The sequence below is a fragment of the Nothobranchius furzeri genome, chromosome 8 (assembly GCF_043380555.1).
Source record: "Nothobranchius furzeri strain GRZ-AD chromosome 8, NfurGRZ-RIMD1, whole genome shotgun sequence".
Taxonomy (NCBI): Eukaryota; Metazoa; Chordata; class Actinopteri; order Cyprinodontiformes; family Nothobranchiidae; genus Nothobranchius; species Nothobranchius furzeri.
Window position 1 is genome coordinate 75391487 of NC_091748.1, and position 13399 is coordinate 75404885.

General features: G+C 43.2%; 1 protein-coding gene across 1 annotated transcript in view; it reads left to right on the top strand.

The window, feature by feature from the left end:
* The first annotated feature begins 1405 nt into the window (after window positions 1–1405).
* rgs8 (regulator of G protein signaling 8) overlaps window positions 1406–13399 on the top strand; it is a 45183-nt gene continuing 33189 nt past the window's right edge. Inside the window, exon 1 of the mRNA XM_015971158.3 lies at window positions 1406–1664. The gene's annotated coding sequence lies outside the window, so the exon portion shown is untranslated. The remainder of the gene's footprint in view (window positions 1665–13399) is intronic.

Below are 13399 nucleotides of genomic sequence, written 5' to 3' on the forward strand. Positions count from 1 at the left end.
AATCTTCCGCAAATTCAATATCCAGTTTCACTGCTTTGCAGATGACACCCAGCTCTACATTTCCAGTAAGCCCAACTCAACTCTCCCACCATCCTCCCTTACACTCTGCCTCTCTGAAATCAAATCATGGTTCACCTCTAATTTCCTCAAACTCAACGGCAATAAAACTGAACTTCTTCTAGTTGGCACTAACTCCACCCTCTCAACATCTGACAGCTTTTCTTTAACTATTGACAGTGCCACAGTCTCCCCCTCACCTCATGTCAAGAGTCTGGGTGTCATTCTCGACAGCTCCCTTTCTTTTCAGGCTCACATTAATAACTTAATTCGGTCAGCATACTTCCATCTACGTTCCATAAACCGTCTTCGTCCCTCACTGACCCCTCACACTGCCGCCATTCTCGTCCACAGCCTCGTCACCTCCCGTCTCGACTATTGCAATTCACTTCTTTATGGTCTCCCCAACAAACTCCTTCATAAACTGCAACTGGTCCAGAATTCAGCAGCCCGTATTATCACCAGAAACCCTTCCTTTCACCACATCACGCCGGTTCTCCAGCAGCTCCACTGGCTCCCAGTTAAATTCAGGTCCATCTTCAAAATTCTCCTCCATACCTTCAAAGCAATCCACAACCTCTCTCCTCCATATATCTCAGACCTTATAAGTATTCACACCCCGTCCCGTTCACTCAGATCTTCTTCTTCCATCCATCTTGCGGTTCCTTCTGCCCGTCTCGCTACCATGGGGAGCAGAGCTTTCAGCCGCTCTGCTCCTCGACTCTGGAACTCACTTCCCCCAGACATCAGGAACATCGACAGTTTTACCCTTTTCCAATCAAAACTCAAAACACATATGTTTAAATCTGCCTACAACCTCTGATTTTATTGAAATGTTTCTCTCTGTTTTTTCTTCTTTGGGTTTTATTATTGTTTTATTGTATTTTATTACGTGTTTTGTGTAAAGTGACCTTGGGTGTCCTGAAAGGCGCTTTGAAATAAAATGTATTATTATTATTATTATTATTATTTAAACGTTCTACCACAAACAAATTGTTAATAAAAAAAACTTTAAAATATTGAAAACCACAATCTACAAAAGATCTGAAAAGAAAGAACAAAAAAAACTGTTTAAACATTTGGTTGATTTAGCAAAGTTTAACTTGATTTCCTTTTCCTAAGAGCTTTGCCTTAAACAGCCTGCTGAGGACAACAGCTTCCGCAGCTTCCTTTTTTATTCCCAACACAAATGTTTCCAACTCTTTAAACACAACATCAGTGAGCAGCCCTTCTCCCGCTCACAGATGTGCTCAGGGTTGTCCTTGGAGATTTCCCTGAGCAAACAAAGCTCTCTTTGCCTTCTGATTCTCTCCGAGTCCAACCCCCCCCCCCCCACCCTCCATCCCTGCCTCCATCCATCTTGCCTGCTCTCTATCTCTATCTCTCTCCCCTTCAATTTCACACCAATGAGAATGCCGCATGTAGCTCCCACTCACTGGCATCAGAAACACAAGATACCTTCCTTCTTCAGCTGTACATTTTCATACAAACACATAGCGCTGGCTCGACTGGGGCTGAAAACTGCCAAAGCTCAAGCTGGTCTCAGACAGTGGTGAAACAGGAGGGGAAGGAAGAGTGCAGCTGATCTCTCACACAGCAGACTCAAGGTAAAAAATCCATATTCAATTATTTGATGACAGTGTTATGTAATTCTACCATGGTCACTGAGCTCTCATTACTGTTGATACACAGCTGCTGTTTGGAATGAATGCTTCCTATTAAATAGCATAACACACTTATTGCTAATATTTAAAATAAAAGTGCACTGAATGCTGCACATGCAATGATCTCCTGCTGTTGTGACTCTAATTTTAGGTGCATGTGTGCCCACTGCATGTCTGCATCTCAGGTTATTTATGTAGGCACCCTTATTATTTCCTGTGTGCACAGCTGAATCTCAGATCACACCCTCCTACTTCCCTCCCTTGATGCTCTAGCAGCTTTCAGTTCGGTAAATGTCTCTCACTTTTGCTAACAAAGATGGAAAAAGGCTTTGAAGCCCACACATCTGTCACCTCAGGGGTCTCAAGACCTTCCACAGTTTAGGAATGTCCCTTTTTGGAGCTTCTTTCTCCACCCTGGCCTGTCACTGTAAACGATCCCCACTTTACAAATACACCCACCTTCTCAGTCCGTTAGTGGTCTGCTTCTGAAAAGTGCTTTGCTGAAAAGACACAAGGAAGAATAACTAAAAACACAGCAGGTGGATAGTCTGTTATTGTCTGCATGGTGAGCACATGGTGGGGATGCACTTGCATTTAAAGTTACGGGAGCGGTGAAACACACTGATTTACATTTTGTTCCATCACTCGTTACTTTTTTTTTTGGCTTTTGTTTAATTGCGAGACGTTGTTTCAAGCGTTTCTGACTTCGGGGTCCAACTGATCACAACAAATTGACATTTTTCCAAAAAGTCTTAAAATAGTTGCCACGGATCTCTACTTCCTTGTATGAGCTCTAGGACCTTTGTCTAAAGTAGATTTTTTTTTACAAAAAGTCACGGATTCATTGTGGAATTTCTTAAAAATTCCTTGATGTTAATTCACGAGACTGACCTCTTGAAAAATGCTTTACATCTTTGGAAGGAGTTGGTGACCACAAGGTAAAAGGCATGCAGGTGAGCTGCAAAAACAAAATGATTGAAGTATTTTGTAATAAAACTGCAACACAAAATTCTGCCAGTCACACGAAAGCAGGTTTTGCCCCATCAGACCAGTGAAATATAAGGAATTAGAACTTTGAAACGCCTCTACTGTAAATAAATAATTACATCAGATCCACATTCATCACTAGAAATGTTGGCCAGTCTGAGAGGTCATAATAACTTCACGTGCTTCATCAGCCCTGGTTTAAATTATATTTGTCTGTATGTCCTTTATTTAAAGTTTTCCATAACAACAATAGATTGTCATGTATTCACATCCTCGCTTCACAAGTACCTCTCTCTCTCTAACTAACTAACGCTGTGTCATAAATCTCTAATTAGTTGACCTTAGAAGAGCTGTTCCAGCTAACAGGTGACTTTTACATTGACCCAGGCTTTACTTTTGTCGTATAATACTCACAGGCAGTTTTGAAATCGTGACGAGCGTGGGTACTTTCTGCGTGGCATCTAATATGCATTATGTGGTTATTTTGGTACAACTTAATCCAGGCGAGTCCCCTCTGCTCCAGCGATCTAAGGTGAATGTTATTAAGGAGCTTTGTTGTGTGTCATGTCTCCGTTGTCTCCCGGTGTTGCCCTCCATCCCAAATCATTAACACACAAAAAAAGAAAATGAGTCATAATCCTGCTTATGACATTATCCCTGCTACATTTATTTGCTAATGCACTGTAGTTGTGCAAGCCTCTAAATATAATTATTATAGAAGTCCTTTCTGCGTAAAGATGGAACAGGTTTTAACATTTGATCAGGCCTGAAGATCGTCCAGGAGAAATGAGACAATTGTTGTGGACTGATTCTTATTTTTGATTTATGAAAAATGTTCAGATTATCACCACATCTGCATGTGAGACACAACCAAATACTGAAAGAGAACAGCTCCCCTTTCATTTAACACATTTATTGACGACTTTAGACCTGTTCCCATTGTGTTAGCTCTGCAGTATAGCTTGTCGGTGCGTATCGGTTATATGGCAATATAATAAAATTCAGTCAACGACAAACGCTTTTACTAGGACAGCACTCAGAGTCAAGTCCATTTCAAATAAATCCCTGAAGGAAACTGATTACATAAATGGCTAAAAACTAGGATGAGTGATGAGAAACATCCACTCAGTTTGTAGCCCATCACAACTAAAGCCACCCTGACCACAGGACTCATAATGGCATGCTCTACACCTTTGCTTTATTGCACAAAGTGGTGCAGCTTAATCCAAACATTCATTATGTTGATCCACAGAAGTGCCAGATTACTTCCAGGCTTCCCCTGTCCTAAAGTTTCTCCTCTTGTCTGTACAGCTCTGCAAGCACATTCAGAGAGAATATCAGAGTCAAGCAAAAAGCTCCTTCTGTCCATTTGCATCACATCAGGTCCATATTTAGCCTGCAGGAGACGATGACTCTAACTTTATCACAGAACAAAGTGATATCCAGAAGCTAATGAAAGACAAGTCCTTTGTCCTTTTCATCATCAGAACGGTCCAGTCAGTGAGTAACGAGCCCATTTACCTAATCCCAATCTGAGTCGAACCTCTGGTTACCAGAACTGGGTTTAATGAAAGATGAGTTTTAGAATTTAGCTGCTTCAAGGGGCCTGAATAGTTTATTAAACCTCTGGAGGCAGGCGTTGCAGATTTGAAACAGTTAAAACCTACCTACCTACTCCACATATGGATTTCATTAGCATGTTTTAACCCTGAAGGACTTAGTTGTTCGTCCTTTTATCAAAACTTATTTTGAGCTTGAGAGGGTTAACTCGTTAACTGCCAATGATGACTAAAGTCGTCATTTACATTTTTTCACTGTGTGGGCGTCGGAACGAGCCCTCGCACTGTGAGAAAAAACATCCCAGCTCTAAAGCCGATCTTCAACCGCATACATCGCACGTCACGTGATCAGGAAGCAGAACATCCATGAGATCGTTTTGGGCCGCTGCTGTAAAAAAAAAAAAAGTGAGGCGCGAACCGGAAAAGCTTCTGCCGATCACAATTCAACAACGGATTATGAAAGAACGGATAACGCTCAAAACTTTGGTTACGTATTGTAACCCCAGATTCTATGAGTCTAGTCGCAGCCCTTAAGCGAGCTGCTATTGGAAGGGTGATCTCAGCATCAGCCAATCATGAAGAGCTTAAATGTACGCCCACCACGTGGGCACCCCTTGTGGGTTATATAAGTGGAACGACCCCACTGTTCGCCTCCGATGGCTCTTAGTCCTAACAGAACCAGTGGGGCCAGTGGCTTAAGGGCTGCGACTAGACTCATAGAATCTGGGGTTAAAATACGTAACCAACGTTCTATTTCGTCTAGTCTTAGCCCTTAAGCTAGCTGCTATTGGAATAAAGCGCAGCTGGATGGGTTTACGCCACACTGGTTAGCTCAACCAATGGACACACCCAACAAGTCTCCCTTCAGTGAGGGTCGCTCAGCCTCAGCCCAGGGCTTAAAAGGCTGAGGCAGCCAGAGAGAAGAGTGAGGCCCCCACTAAAAATATCATCCACAAGAGGATGAAATTCATTCAAGCAGGGCTGATGAGGTAGCATAATGCGTTCACTCAGCCTGCTGAGGTCCAAGCACTGAACAAGTGATGGATCCTGAAGACACATCTCGTACATAATAACGAGTAAAGGAACAGGGTGAAGCCCATGAAGCAGCCTGACAAATGACTTCCATTGACACACCACTGTGGGGCGCCACAGAAGAGGAAATCCCTCTGGCTGAGTGAGCCCTGAGTGTCTCAGGGGGATCCCGCCCTGACGATGTGTAAGCGAGTGAAATGGCGTCACATAGCCAGAGTCAAAGGCGCTGGGCGAACAGCGCTTGCCCAAGGGAAGACTCCCTGTAGTGCACAAATATGCTTTGTGAGCGGCGAATCCCTGAAGTGCGTGACACATATCGTGCGAGCGCACGCACCGGGCAGAGAAGATGGGAAGCCGCCTCCTACTCAGAATTATGGGGAGGAGGAAAAAGTCCAGCCAATGAAATTGACCTGGATTTGAAGGAAGCATTAATGTTTTTGGGCACAAAGGCTGGGTTGGGGCAGAAAACAGCAGACCTGCCATCTTCCCGGATCCTGAGGCATGCGGGAGCCACTGAGAGGGCGGTTAGTTAGGTCACTCACTCTCTTGACTGATGCCAGTGCCAGCAGCAAGGCAGTTGTAAGTGACAGGAACTTGAGTGAGACCTGGTCCAAGGGTTCAAATGGGGCTTCAGATAAGCCACGCAGAACCACCGTTAGATCCCACTGGGGAATTAGCGGGCGGGACACAGGTCTGTTCCTTCTGACACCTTTTAGAAAACGTTTTGTGAGAGGATGATTGAAAACAGACCTATCACCAAAATCCTGGCGACAAGATGAGATAGCTGCAGCATATGTTTTAATAGTGCTGAATGCAAGGCCCCTGTCCGTCCGTATCTGCAGAAACGATAGGACATCCGCCAGCTGGCAGGAGAGCGCTTGAACATACTGCTCTGTGCACCAGTTCTGGAAAGCTGCCCATTTAGCAACGTAAGATGCAACGGTAGAGGGCGCCCGTGGACTCTGAATCATGGTGACCACATCATGCGGCAGCCCAGAAACCCCCTAAGCATGACCGCTCAGCAGCCAGACCCACAGCCGATGGCCTATTTCTGGAGGATGTTTGATTATCCCATCTGCCTGGGGAGGGGCGTCCTCCCTTCGCGGGAGTCTCCACGGGGAGCCGGACAGTAGCGCTTGCAGGTCCAGAAACCATGACGCAGACAGGCGTCTGGGAGCCGCCAGAATTACCGAGAGCTGTTCTGACCGAACTCGGTCCAGGAGATGGGGAATCAGAGGGACTGGTGGAAACGCATAAAGGAGCGTTCGAGGCCCGGGCTGGTGTGAGAAGGCGTCCGCTCCGAGCGGGGGTGGTCCCGGGGACTCAGGGAAAACCACAGGCGACACTAGCGTTTTCGCGAGCCGTGAACAGATCCAGACGGTTCCCCGAACCGTTTTATTTTCCACACTTTTTTTTCTCACACAATAACAAAGACTGTCGAGTTTGCCATGGTTATGTCAAATTATACTGATCACAGAACATTTACTTTTTTCGTTTTCCTCCACCACTCTCATAAATGATAAATGACCTGCAGCTGTACAGTATAGTGCCTCTCAGATTAAGAACTCCAAAGCGCTTTACACTACAGTGTATCTTTCATCCATTCACACACACATTCACACACTGATGGTGATGAGCTACAATGTAGCCACAGCTGCCCTGGGGCACACTGATGGAGGCGAGGCTGCCAAGCACAGGCGCCACCGGACCCTCCGACCACCACCAGCAGGCAAGGTGGGTTAAGTGTCTTGTCCAAGGACACAACAGCAGAATTCTCTGTCCAGAGCCGGGACTGAACCTGCAACCTTCCAATTACTGGACAACCTGCTCAACCTGTTGAGCTACTGCTGCTCTACAATTACTCCACATGCTCTCATTAATACCTGTGTCCTCCTGCAGCAATCCCGAGGGACAGACATCAATAACACAATAAAAGGTCAGATGTCTTGTGTAAAAACTGCTATTTTTAGCACATTTTTAGGTCTGACGTGTTGCTACCAGATGCACAGTGTGAGCTGAACCTGAGTGCTACAAACGAAAAAGTAGCACAGTGTCCGCGGAACATATAGCGGACCTCCGAGTCCACTTGCAGAAGTGACATTTACAGGTGCTCCAGCATGGAGGATGTGGTGATGTGGTAGGCTAAAACCATTTTACAGTATTACACTGGACTACGTTTTCCGCCTTACGACGTGAAAAATGGTCTCACACCTTTGACATTTTCTTTTTCGCACTCCACCGGGGTCCACGTTGTCTGCCATGGCTTAAGAGAAAGTTAACGTTCATTACTCGCGTGTGCATTCAGTGCAGTGAGTATGTGTGTCACTCATTTCGGTCTGGGTGAAACATGACCCCAGGCGATTGCAAAGCCATGAATTAATTAAACATGAATTAAACGAATCCTCGAGGAAGAGAATTTGACTCGAGGCTTTTTTGTACTCGAATTATTCGAGGTACTCGAGGAATCGTTTCAACCCTAACTTTAAAGTTTAGCATTTAGTAAAGCTAAACACAGTTTTTGCTAAATAAAATGCATAATAAATGTAATAAATACTAATTTTAAACATTAAATAATATCAACCCCAACAAAACAGAAAAAAAGTGCCCATTAGTAGAAAATAAAGTTTACAAGTTCAGGACAAATAGTAAAAACATATGTTGTGGAAGGAACTTAAAATTGCGTTTGTTACTTTTTAATGCAAATGCAAATAAAGGAAACAGTAGAAATGTTGACCTACTGAAAAGTATGAGCATGTACAGCACTTAATATTTAGTTGGGGGCTCATTTAACCCGAATTACTGAAGTAATGCAGCATGGCATGGAGTCAATTTGTGGCACTGCTCAGGTGTTGAGAGCCCATGTTGCTCTGAGAGTGGCCTTCAGCTCGTCTGAATTGGTGGGTCTGGCATATTTCATGTTCCTCTTCACAATACCCCTTAGATGTGTCTTTAGCCCAAGAGAGACGCTTCTGGCACAGCCTCTTGTTCATGAGTGGATGGACACAATAAATGCGACAGCTGAACCCCATGTCTTGCTTAAATCTTGTCATAAATTAGAGGTTGTAGCAGGAGCCACAATGCAGGTAAATCCAGAGGCTGCCAGGCAGACAGGACAAAGAGCCTTGGGAAAAAAAGATAAGGGAGCGAAAAGAGAAGCATCTGTCCTCCTTGAGTGCCAGGAAGAAGACTAACATTTATCTTTTAAAAACCACAATGTTTTGTAACCTGGGTTGCTTTTAAAGGGAATGTCTGAATATGGCTACACACTGTAAAATGTAATAGGATAAGTCTATCCATCAGTCCATCTTGCCTGGGGCCCGCAGATGCTTTGAATGCCCCGAACGTCTTGAAACGTCCCTGCCTTTATGCTAAGCACTGTAACTTCAGGTCAGTTTTGTACCTGCAACTGCATGACTGTGATTGGTCCCCGAGGATTTTACATAAACTTCCACATACCTAGATGCAAATAAAATGATTGACTATTGTTGCAGTACCAGAGTGAATCCTCATTATTAGGATTGGTGGCGCAGTTGTTAGCACTGTTGCCTCACAGCACGAAGGTTGCAGGTTCGAAACTCGGCTGCAGCCTTGTTGCGTGGAGGAGTTGCGTGTTCTCCCCATGTATGCGTGGGTTACCACCGGGTACTCCGGTTTCCCCCACAGATCACAACATGCCCTATAGGTTATAAATTGTAAGTCGCTTTGGATAAAAGCATCTGCCAAATAAATAAGCATAAACAAATAAAGAAAAATCTCTTAAAGCTGTGGTCCATAACATGACTACATAAAGTACAGGAGGAGGAAAGGAGAAAGGGTGGAAACGGCTTTAGCTCCCACCCTGCTCCTTAAAGAAGCTGAAAGCTTCATACCAAGCACGCACAAAGCTGTGTAGTGCTAACGTACATGTAATGTTTTTGACATGTTCCTGCTCAGACAAACCTGATTCTAACTGCTGAATTATTTTCTCAGCCTTTATTAGGTTCTGCAGGAACAACTAATCACTCATTTTAATCAAATCTGCAGTGTTCAAGCAGGTAAACATCTAAAGCCAGCAGGACACAGGCACGATTTTCCTCTTGTGCAAGAATCTTAGAGGTTGTGGCAAGTTTTGCGTAGTATACAGGGGAATACAAAAAGCAATTAACAGCTCATGACTAGCTCCTGATTGGTAAATGTGGGGTCACACGAATATCATATATGTTTAAAGATGTGGTTCACTCGTTCAATCAATACATTTGCTGTGGTGTCTAGTAAGAATGAATGCCTAGCAAGCCATACTCAAGGGGAGAGATTTAGGTGTGCCATCTTGAGGAAGTGCAAGTCAGCTGGGGGAAAAAGTAGCTTCAGAAGACAGGGGGTGTTTCTCAGTGCCATGGAACCTTGCCTTGATGTCTTGGCTCCGCCCTGGTTGCCTAGGAGATACATCATCGGGAGCCGCCAATACGTGTTCCAATGTTCATGTTCTACTGAGGCACCTGTTCTCCGTTTGTTAGCCGTTTAGCTAGCTGAGCGAGGATACACAGGAGGTGTCTTGTAGCCTAGCCTCGGTCAAAAATTACCCACAATACACCATGGTATTTTCAAAAGGACGGCGGATCAGAAGCCGGCAGCTACTTCGGGGAAAATTTTCACATTTAAAAGTAAGTCAACTAATTTAAAGTGTTTTTTTTTTAGATCAAATGAAGTTATCTATTGTTGGTTAGTTGCTTAGTAGTTGCGGCTTTGGTGGCTAGCGGGTAGTAACTCACTTCTATTTTTAATTTAATAAACATATGCACACTTTAAAAAGTTAATGGCTCGTTATATATTTATTTTGAAACTAATACGTATAAAATATAACGTTATCTCCCGTGTCACGTGACGTTATGTGACCGCCGTGGAAGCCGCAATCACGTGATGGAAGTCTGTTTCATTTAACCATTTTCTTTGGCCAAGGAAGGACAGTGCACTTGTAAGCAAGGCACCTGGCCTTGCAAGACATCGCCTCGCAAGGCCAGGCGCCTTGGCATTGAGAAACACCCAGGATTTGGAGTCTTATTTCCTTATATTTGGACATCTCGCATCAAACTGCAAAACAGAAACGTGACTCTACCACTGACTGTTTGCTTTGCAACATTTATGTTTTAGCTCCACAAATAACACAAGCCTGAAGGAGTTCTGCCATGTTGTGGAGCTGCTAATGCTAATGGTTAGCTTCCACAAGTCGTAACATTTTCCGCCAGAGTATGACTTACAAAGCATTCCTACAAGAGGCCACTGCAAATGTATTAAATAAACAAGTGAACCACATCTTTAATGTATGTACCCCAACTTAAATCAGATACAGATATTTAATAGTAAAGAACGAAGAAGACAAAACCTCTACGCAGTACCGTTAAGTCATCCCTGACCTGCAAGAAGAACAACGCTTTTCTGTGAATTTTTAGATTTACAGAGCAGATGTGAAATCAGGTCAATAATTTCTAACAGAAGATAATGTAACATGCTGCTCACAGCATCAACGTTATTTTGAGATTAAATTTCAAACTGACACAGCTGGAGAAGGGGATAGGGATTAAGTTCAATACCATTAAGAGGACAGTCTGCATAGGAGGGTTGTGACATTATTAAAAAAGTACAATGTACCTTTCTGAGTATATATTTGATGAAAATAGCATGAGGCGGAAGCCCACTGAGCAACTTTATCCCTGAATGACTCCTGAGCTCAAAAGGGACCTCAGAGGATTCAGGCAAAGTACAGTTATGATATTTAGTCCCTATTGTGCAAGTTTCTAGTTGCTGGCTTATATTTCTGGGACTCGTCTAAACTCACAGCATTTGTTTATTTATAGTTAAAGATTTTAAATGGTCCGTTTTTTCCCTGAAGATTGCATAATAACCCGTATTACAAAAAAAATATTTTTTCTATAAAACAGTTAAAACATATTGATACAATTACTGATTGAATGCATTTTCTTTTACGTATCATTTATAAATTTTATGGTCCCTTGTGTGGAATCCATTGAAATCATGATTAAAAACATGCGACTCTTAAGCGCCATGCAGTTCAGTGAAAGAAGTGCAGCTACAGTGGCCCACTCATGACCTTCATAGGATAATCCATTTCCAATCTCTCAAGCCCAGGCGGGCCCCTTCTTTGTGGCCCCCGAATCGCGGATGCACCGCCCTAGCTGCTTGTTAGCCATGGCTAACAAAGGAGGGTTGGCTAGAGCCATGGACATGCTGTGTATAATGTGCGTAAACTCCCACGGATTACCAGCTGAAGGAGACCCACGTCTAAAGTTAATGCTTGAGAAGAAGCCCTCAGAGAAGCACGCCAACTCTGTAACACGTGAATTACATCGCCTTTAGTAAAGTGTTTGAGGAGATCAAATAAAAAATTGCTGATTTAGACATTGGCTAGCAGACGAGCACTGGAGCATGTTGGGAGAGAAGGCAGGCTGTGGGAAGAGAGGAGACTTGAGTAGAAAGAATTTGGAACGGACATGTTGGGACCAGATCGGGAACTCTGGTAAGAAGAAAAGATGAATGAGCAACTTAAGGGGAGTTAGGAATCAGGGACACTATTCGGAGGCTGGCGTCCAGCTAATAGCGGGCAGGGATCTGAACATAAGCGGCTTAATACTGTCGAAGACATGATGAAAACCTGACAAATTTGATGCATCTTTCAATTTTATTGTTTATTGTTCAAACTAACAAAGTACAGCAACAACATAGCTAGTCTCTTCTTCTTCTTAGTTGAATTAGCAGACGTGCAGGGTGCACTGCTGCCCTCTGCTGTTCCTTTCAGGTTACAGTAATAGTGCAAATGCATAATGCGAAGCTCGTATGTCCCTAAACAGCTACTGTACGTCAAGATGATGGATGACCATGGAGGTTCAACCACGGATTATGTATTTAAAAATGCTAAATTTAATGCTGAGAGGAAAATTTAGAATTGAAGTTGGTGAGAAATTTGAATGAAAAAGGACAAATTTGTGAACTGAAAATGCAGGGTTTAATAGTAAATGGGTAAAATATTTCACACTGGGGCTTTAAAGGAATCCTGCTAAAAGATGTGCATTTAAATCCAACCAGTGCAAGTCAACTTATCTTGACTGCCATTACTACAGAATAATTATAAAGGAAAACAACATCAGCGATCACTTCAGCGAGGTTCCCAGCACCATCAAAAGCTCTGGCTATTTATAGCTGAGCTATTTTATAACACAGACTTGTTTAGTCATTTTGAGGGCAGTGATTTTCAAGTCGCCAGCATTTAATAGAGAATAATAGTGCATCAGTTTGAAAGGTGCAGCAGGATGAAAAGATTAATGCATAAATACAAACAATTACTTTTTAATCTCATCTGAGGATCTTTAATTCATGACCTCAAGTTTATTGCACATCATGTAGCTTTGCGTGTGTGTGTGTGTGTGTGTGTGTGTGTGTGTGTGTGTGTGTGTGTGTGTGTTCCCAGAAGCGTTTTCCGAGCTGCCATTAACACAACAGAGCTGTGTTTACTGTAAACAGCAATAATCTCTCCCGTAGCACTTTGAAAAAATGAATAAAAACAATTTATTCATTTAAAAAAAACGGCTGAAACCAGGTCGACCATTTTTAAAGATTTTGCTAACTTTTGTCATTGTTTTTGTTTCATGTTTTTTTATTCTCTAAGCAATGAAAAGCTTTAAACAAAATCAGAACAAAATATGTTTTCACACCACACTGAATTGGACATTCATACTAAAGTTTGTATGCAGGGTCACATTATTTCATTGCACACAAATTGTGACAAGAGCAACATAATTCATCTTAGGCCTAGTCCACACATAACCGGGTTTTTTTAAAAATGAATATCCGCCCCTCCAAAAACTTGAATCCACACCACCTCGTTTAAAAAAAAAACCCTGTCCACACGTACCCGGATAAATACATTGTTAAGGACATGCCAGACCTGTAGGCGGCAGAACTTCCCCCGTTGTTAACCTCGTCCTTCTTCTGTGGTCTTCCGCAAGGAGCAGTAATTCCGCTTGCAAAAACAAACAAGCAAAAAGCGCTTGGACAATTGATGAAGTCAGCGCAGCTCTGAGGGCATCCATGCTGTCGGCTAGTGTAAAC